Genomic DNA, 8,660 nt, shown 5'->3' on the forward strand with positions numbered 1-8,660 from the left:
CTTTGAAGAAAATGCTTTCATACCAGCCACTTTTTCGAGGGACCAATAAAGCCTGTTTCTACACAATCTGGTAAAATATACAGACACAATAGATTTTGTTCTTAGATCTTGTCTACATGTCAAATTAAGTAACTAACTGCCAAAGTTTCACCACATTTGGTGATATGTAGTCTCCACTATAGTAGCCCTGATCTAGTTGGTTTATCTCCACAACTCAAAATTACTAAAGCATTGTTCAAGTCAATTCCCTACTCTCTCCATCTCTTGAACCACTAGTGGGTCTGAAAGTGCTGAGGATAAGAGGAGGAAGAGAAACACAAAGCTAAAAAATAGAGGACCCAAAATTACCCCCTTTTTCTCTTTATAGGCATCGAAGATGAAGCAATCCAGAGTTAGGGAGGGGAGAAGATTTCACATTAAATCAAACTCAGAGTCTTGAAGACACATTGGACTGGACAGTCTAACTACAGATTTGAAATTGTGTATATGACATGAAGCTGTAATGGGACTGTCTGTTACTAAGAGTGAGCAGGAGGGTCTTGGGGCCTCCTACAATTTTAATCCAAGGGCCAGGAAGGATTACCTAACATCCATTGATATTTATAAGGGTTTATGGAAGACAAAAATTAAGTTACATTTTGTCTTTTAATGAGAGAGTGTCAGTAAGGATGAACTTGATGACAATAATAAACTTTAAAATGTTCAGTGGCTCTGACAAAATAGAATTTTATTTCTCCCTCAGGTAAAGTCCTAGGCAAATGATTCTTGTCAGCAGACAGCTCTCCTCTACATGTAATTCTGGGACCCAGGCTCTTCCTATTCATATCTCCACTGTTCCCTAGAGCATCAAGGTCAGCATCCAAACACAAAGAGGAGGACAGAATGCATGGAAGAGGGGCGTGGGGGCACATCACTTGCTAAACTCTTTGGCAAGGAAATGGCATGTATAGTCCATTGACCTGAAAGAAGTCATGTGGCCACATCAAACTGCAAAGGAAGCTGGGGAAGTCCAGCTGTGGGCCCAAGAGAGGAGCTACCTGATTTAGAGGGAGGAGTTGATATAGAGACGAACTTGGAAGATCCTCAAGGAGTTTCAATGGTTCAACCACTATAGAGAGCATACTTGTGAAAGTACTTTTTTCTTAAAAAAAAGAAGTCACTCTCCAAAGGAACTTTTCTCCAGATGGTGTGTGTTGATGAATGGGGGGTGGAGGAGAGGACTTCAAAAGGAACAGAGGTGACAACAATCAGGTGGCCATGAAAATGAACAAGTCTCTTATACCTTACTACTGAAACTTCCCATGTGCAAGACTCTGGTTCTTCTTCCCCGCCCTGCCTTCCTCCAGCTTCTGGGCTTTTGTGTAATGAAGATGTGCCTGAAACCCCTAGGTCTTGGGAAGCCTGGAAATGGACGCAACCCTAAAAAACAAGCAAACAAACAAAAAACCCTTTTTGCTACTGAAAGAATCCAGTAAAATTTGCCACTGGACACAGAAGCCAGTAAAATCCTATTAAGGCAGCGGAATTGCCTGGCCCTTGAACCCTAAACAAAATCACGTTTTAGATTCGATTAATTTCCAAACTGGATTTAATTCCTTAAAAGTGCCTCATTTGGGTAGGATCAGAAGACACATCTGGCAGGGATGAGATCATCACAAGAAGCATTTGAATATTTATTTTTAAAAAACTCTTGGGGAGTTTCACTTATGGTGGGGAAAACAGCTTTGCAAGACGTCACTAAAAGCAGTTTCAGGCAACTGGGTCCCTTATGTTACCTATATTCTGGGCCTTAATCTCGCTAACAAAAGGGAGTTCCCATTCTCCCTCAGAGGTACCATTCTGCAGGGACACTCAATACCTTACTATGCATGTATGCAATGAACATTTTCCAGTGACTTTTAGAGTCACTGAAGTTTTATATTAAGCACCCTCCCCTGCGGGGTTTCTTGAGATGAGCTGGAACACACGCTGGAAAAACCAAACTCTGGTGGGGCAGGGTGGGGTGAGGAGGGGGAGGTCTGTCAACCCTCAAAGTTAAGAGCAGCCAAGCCTTTCTAAGTAAATAAATGAACAAGACTTTTGGGGGAATAAATAATCCGTTAGTGTAGACGCTTAGGGGTTGAGCTTACTCCCCTGTCCCTCCAATGTCACCATTAAAAAGGATCCCGTGGGCTCTTTTGGCATATACAGCTCTGAGGATTACAAAGCTGCAAAGTACGGTTAGGGAGACTTCGAAAGTCAGAAATCCTTCACTTCATTCCCGCCGCTTCTTCTCGCCAGTCCACGCGAAAGCCAAGCCGGTAGGAAGGCTTTGAAGATCCGGGAACCCGTGTTCGGCTGGGTGGCGGGAGACGAGTGGCCTCCGCTGCAGAGCTGCGTGGAGTCCCCTCGCCAGCGCCCGCTGCTCCGACGCTGCCTGGAAAGCGGCGTGGTCCCCAAAGTGGAGACATTGCAGCAGGACCCAGCTCCTCGTCAGGGCGGGGAGGCACTGGAAGGATGCCCGGCCCTCGTGCCGCGCCAACACACACACACGTTACGCTAGGATTGTTTGAAAATACAAATTTCTCCCCATTCGAGTTTTTTTATTCCCTATTTAAATCTATTCCCTTCAAAAAAACAAAGACGTGGATGAGCAGGCGCCACCGAGTCTGGGAATTAAGGTCCTGACGGGTGCAGATTTCGTTTGATTCAGGTTGACAAAATAAGACTGGCTCCGAACCAAGCAGGAGCGTGGGGACCTTGGTCTCTGAACTGCGTAAACAGTCTGGGGGGCCCTCGGAGAGGAGCGCGCTCCCCAGCTGCCCGAAGCCTGCGGAGGTTCCGCGGAGGCCGTATGTGCACCGCCTGACTCCGGATCACTGTGGGGGTGAACGGAGGAAATGCTCTGAGCACGAGGCCCCGCACCCCTCGAAGTCGTAGGCCGAAAGCGCTGGTCCAATAAATGCGGCCGAGATGCAGGAAGGAAAAGGCCAGTCCTCAGCCGAGAGCTTGGCCTTCGCTCCGCCCGATTTCGGCGCAGGAGGCCGTCGGTTTTCGGTTTTTGAGGGCAGATTGCGAGGCTGCTCGGGAAAGGTAGAAAAGGCAATATTCCTGGCCTTTTTGAACAGCCCTGGGGAAAAAAATTAAATAATGCGACTGATCTCTAAAGTAAAGACTTGTAGCGAGATTATGGCCCCTCTGTCTTTTCTGATGAGGCCCCCCATTCGCGTCCACTCCGCCCGCCCCACTCCCAGGCCTCCTGAGCCTGCACTTTCAGCTGGCTCTGCCCCCAAGGCACAAAAATATATCTCTCTGGCCTTGAGAAGAGACACCTTCCCCAACAGCTTTTAAATACTTGAAACTGATGCTATCAAATAAAGGTTGAAGAAATGGTGGAGAGGGAGGTGCTTTGGGGAGGGGGGGTTGAGGGGTGGGTTCTTCACCGTCCTAGAAGTTTGTGATCAAGGCAGATTTGGAAGTTACTATGGATATGCTCCCTATTAGAATAGCGTGGCCCTCATTCTCCAGATGCGCTGTGTGGGGTGGATCACAGGTGCAAGGTTCTCCATGGAAGTGCGGGAACAATATTACAGGCATTCTAAAAAACATCGTTATAGTGACATCTTCTAAAAATTCAGACATCTCTTCCTCTTACTTACCTTTTAATTATTTGAGTAATTTAGGAAAGGGTGAATCTGATTGCTTGTGAAGATTCATGGCTGCAGAGGAAAAAGGAAAGAAAATCCTAATAGGGACTGGTGCAGTGTGCTGTGCCTGATGGTGGACTGGGTCCTCTGTGCATTTTTCCTGGTGGTACAAGGACAGTCTGCCTTTCTGGTGCATCAGTTCCTAGAAGGATATTGTTTCTGTTATGATAAAAGGCATAAAACTAAAGTTATTGGGTGGGGGGAGAACACAGGTGTTTGACTTATGTTGGTGGAAAATATATTTATTTCTTGTCAGGGATAATATTTGGGCTCTAGTTTTTTTGTTTTTTTTTCCCAGGGTTATTGAAGCTGGGAAGGACCAGCCCCCTCCACATAATCCTTGGGTTGAATATGCACTTGCAGAATGAATTGGGCATTACACTCAACTTGAATTAACAGATTCAGATCAATATTCCAAGCAGGGCAGAGCACCTGAGAAAACCCTGCAGGGTTCAGACCCTAAGGAGTGAGCCCTGAGAGGCCAGTGGAAGGGTCTCTCTGGACCTAGCAAGGAGCACTCCTCTAATGGCTGCACCCAGAGGGCCAGACCCCAAGACCCAGTGAGTTATCATTATCTTTTGGGAAAGGGTTGGGGATTGGGCTTTCTTCTTTTCAAGATAAATTATATTTGGGAAACTTTTTTTCAAGGGTGTGGTTAAGTTTTGAAAGATAGTGAGCAGGAATGTCTTACTGGCAATATTTAAAAAGAATGATTTACTATCATTTATAATCTTGTCCCTATTATTTAAAGTATAAAGTATTCAAAAGAAAAGATTTAATACAAGGGTGGGGCAAAAGTAGGTTTACAGTTGTGAGTACATAAAACACAGTTTTTCTGTGTTCTTATTTATTAATTATTGTATTATCTTCCATACAAATAACTGTAAACCTACTTTTGCCATACCCTGTATAAGAAATCTGTAGACCCACGGGACAGCAGGTTTAGAAGTACATTTTAAAATGTCTAACTGTATGATGATATTGTCATGGAGAGTTTCTGCATAACACATGACCATGCCACTTCTTATGCATTATATGCAGCAAGTGGCAACAAATAAATAGCCACACAGAAACTGATACTGAGGTTCCTACATCTGAATAATTTGTTTTTCTCTTTTATTATGCCAACTAAGATTTACCCAGCTTTGCAGAAGTCTGTTCTCTTGGCGTCTCTGCTTCTGGGTTCCAGCCTTTTCCACCCACCCATTCGCTTACTCCCCCCATTTTTTTGAACAGATATTAGCTCAGTCTTTTCTGAAAAACCTTTGTAGGTGTGTGATTTTTCTTTTACCACTTTCATATTTCGAGACTGGGCATTAAAAAAGAAAAGAAAATACAGGTGTTTTTATTTTTCCTTTCCCTTTTTGGGAGATGTCCTTTCCACAGGAGCAGACAGGCCAGCGGAGAGTAGGAAAGGAAAGTTGGCTGATTCTTGGTCTTGGCAGTGGTGGTTGCCCACAGAAATCCGCAGTCAGGAAGTGTCCTTGTAAATAAGCACGGGAGCTCCTGGGGGCAGAGGGACCTAACTCTCCAAACCTCCAAACTGGTTCCTACAAGCATGTCCATGAATGCCCAGCTCCGGTAAGCCTATGACTCTCCACACACCCGAGCTTTCAGGGATCGTATTAAAGTCTGCTCACCCCACAAATAAAGTACCTACTAATGTGCCCAGCTCTAGGTGTCCACAGAGCGCACACAAGTGCATCAGTTTGGATTACGGGCGGGTGTGCTTGTGCCTTGCTCGCTGGATCTGCCTTGGCGCGGAGGAGAGTGGAGCAGCGGACGCTTCCCAATGCGGGCATTGAGCCCGCTGTTCTCCCTGTCGGCGGTTTATTGTCCTGTGTGAACCCTGCTTTCGCCAAGCTTAAGCTTGGTCGGAGTAATTGAAATCAAATACTGAATAATTAGCACACATTTTTAAAAATCAGCCTATTAAAATAAATAAGGAACTCTCAATGTCCAATCCAGAGAGAACAGAGAGCGGAGTTAGATGCTGGTGTCCCGTTTCTGGAGGAGCGAAGCGGCGGTGACTGCTCCCGCTGAGGAGAATCGCCCTTCAGGCTCCGGAAGTGACCCAAATCTTTTCAAAGCCTTGCAGAAAAAAACAATTGTGCTGAGAACAGACTCAAAGAGAGGATCCTGCCAATTTGAGCGAGATGAGAGTGCAGCTTAGTTTCTGACAAGCATGTATTTCCCCAAGATGGCTGGGGGTAATGGATCTGTGAAGTATATACCTCACAGTTGCTCCTGACTATCCTCAGACCTAGTGTATTTATTCTGTCTTAAAAATAACATTTGAAAAAGTATTTCTGCTTCACATGTTTTTGAATACCATTTCCAATTAATTGCTAGCTACATCAGAGAAAACACTACAGGAGATGGGTTAAAAAACATCTGTGCCAACATAAATCCTTACCCACAACACTGGAGGTCCACCAAATGCCCCTCACACCTCTTAACATTAGCATAAAGATAAATAAATGCTTAAAAAGTTTTAAATTAAGCATGACTGTGCTGTCATATTCAAGGGGAATATTTTAAATATTTTTCTTGCACCGGTTACCTAATTATATAAATATGGTATCCACAGGCACATATTATATGTTAATATTTATCTCAAGCTCCTTTAACACCTAACAATCATATATTATATACTAATTTGTCAGAGATGATAACTCTATAATTGATGAGAGAAAAATATATCTCTATTACTTCTTTGGAGGAAAATTTATTAATAAGCCAAGCACTGAAAAAAAAAAGTTATCAGTGCTTTAAATTACTGATGCAATTTCTAGCAGAAAAGGATTTTCCTAAGTCTTCAGGGTAGGAGAGGGATTACACAAGGTTTCCCTTCTCCTTATGCCTTAAGAACTGCACCTCTGAAAAACTTGAAGATGGTCTTTTCTCCCATCTATTTGCTTATATAGTAGCTCAGTCAAAGGAAAGAAGGCCTCTAGAGAGAACCATATTTCCTTTTCTTTCACCTCTACCCTGTCAGCCTGCCTCAAACCAGCACCCCTATTACTATTGATCTGAAACTGACTCCATGCTATACAGGAACAAGGTACACCCATCACGGCACATATTCCCCAGCATGTGCAGTAACCAGCAGTGTCCAAAAACCCAGACTCAACAATTATGCTCCCCAGAAATGCTGAAGGTCATCAAGCCTGAGAAGCCTGGGGCAGTCTCTATTCCTTGAAAGATTTCTTCTTATCAAGGTTAAATCTTCTGACTTCGCAAGTGAGTGCATTAATCTTTGGGAAGAGAGAAAATGGATGTCTCTGTCCTCCTTTCTAGTTCTTTAGGTTTCACTGACTTTGCTGTATGTAGAAGGCAACACCACAACTAAGAGAAAAAAAGTTCTAAACACTCCCTAGAGAAGGGAAAATTTGAGTGAGAAGGAGGAGGCAGTAAGAGAGGGAAAGGCCGCATCCCTCTCCCCAAAGATATCATAGGGATGGTTTCCCTCCAATCACTAAAACTGCACCAAATTATATCCTTCTAGGAAACTTGAATTGATCACTGCCAGCAGGATTCTTGTCCCAAGTACTCCCCTGCTTTCTGTGACCCAGATCTCAAGTAAGGCTGGCCATTTTAGCAAAGAGGGGTTTCTTTTTCCCCATTTAATTGAGTCTCAATCTTCACCTCCCTCTTCTGGAGATGGAGAAGTTGAATTTTCTTTCTTTTGATAAGACATCTTCTGGAGCTCCTTTAATTATTTGTATTCTGAGCAATTAATTTCAAATTTGAATGATTAGAATGTATCTTCTACAGTGATTTACAAGGGTGTCTGGTCATGGGGAGAACTAGACTGATCCATTTTAGGCTACAACATTCCCTCTTCTCCATGTTGAAGTATACATACATCACCATCTGCCTCTTGGGACCCCACGAAACTCCAGTACCCAGCACCATGGTGGCAGTAAGGGGGTCTCTTACCTAGTTAGAGTTGAAATGTGCAGCCCTCAGCTATGCCTTTTGTATTTAGTCATTCTTTGGAACAGGTTAAACAGTCCATTTTACCCAGAAGAATGCTGTATTGGGGTCTACCATCCCTCCTTGCCCTGAGGAGAGAAAATGTTATTTTCCATATCTCATTTTGAAATAACTGGAAATGTGAGAGAGGGAGAAGGAGGGAGGGAGAAGAGGAGAGGAGATGAGTGGAGAGGAGAGGAGAGGAGAGAGAAGAGAGAAGAGAAGGGGGTAGAGGAGAAGCTGGTCTACTTCCTTTCTAGGAGCCCCAAATATAAACTTTAAAAGATGGAGGAAATTATCGAAAGTGATAAACAGCTTTTCCAAGCATTCAGTTTGTTAGCTTTCTGACCAAAAGGGGCCTTTGTTAGATCTCTGCAAGGAAGCCAAATCCAGCCTCCAGCCACCACTACTCCACCTCTTCCCCAGCCCCCCTCAGCTCTGTTGTCTAACTTGAAAATGAACTTGGACTTCCCTCTCAGACAGGCCCTAAAACCAGGAGAGATTTTATTTGTCTGTTTCTGAAGGGCTTCTTGAAAGGGGGAGGTGTTTTGGCGGGAGAGGAGGGGGACAGAGGGCTCTCTCCCATAGCAGGGAATGGGGTGGGGGTAAGGGCTCTGGGGATACAAGAAGGGGGAGGAGATACTTTATTAATTTCTTAACTTTGTGTTTATTCCCTGAACTTATTTGATCAATGAGGGCTGAGGAGAGGACAAGTGACTTGCTGAAATACTGCTAAAAAAGAAACTGGAATAGCAGGGATGAGGATTACAAAAGAGGTGGTCTGGGGAAGGAGAGAATGAGGAGGGTTGGGAAGGGGCTCTGTGTGGAGCTTGGTGGGGGCTGGGAAGCAATGGGAGAAAAGGGCTGGGGTTGGGACCCTGGATGCCACTGGAGGTTTCCAGAGAATTCTTCAAGGAAGGGGCTATCTGATCGGTCCACCCAAACCCAGTGCACCATAAGGCAGGGTCTGTGATTGAGGGCAGGCTGGAAGGGAAT

The 8,660-nt window shown here is 44.5% G+C and overlaps 1 long non-coding RNA gene across 1 annotated transcript; it reads right to left on the minus strand.

Moving 5' to 3' along the window:
- Window positions 1–5,007: 5,007 nt before the first annotated feature.
- Window positions 5,008–7,772, minus strand: LOC150011859 (uncharacterized). The gene is made up of 2 exons (XR_016510686.1): window positions 7,629–7,772; window positions 5,008–5,777 (listed from the first exon to the last, which is right to left on the minus strand). It is a non-coding gene; the product is annotated as an uncharacterized LOC150011859 (long non-coding RNA).
- Between the last annotated feature and the right edge of the window lie 888 nt (window positions 7,773–8,660).

The sequence above is a fragment of the Furipterus horrens genome, unplaced genomic scaffold (assembly GCF_987537825.1).
Source record: "Furipterus horrens unplaced genomic scaffold, mFurHor1.1.pri manual_scaffold_4, whole genome shotgun sequence".
NCBI lineage: Eukaryota > Metazoa > Chordata > Mammalia > Chiroptera > Furipteridae > Furipterus > Furipterus horrens.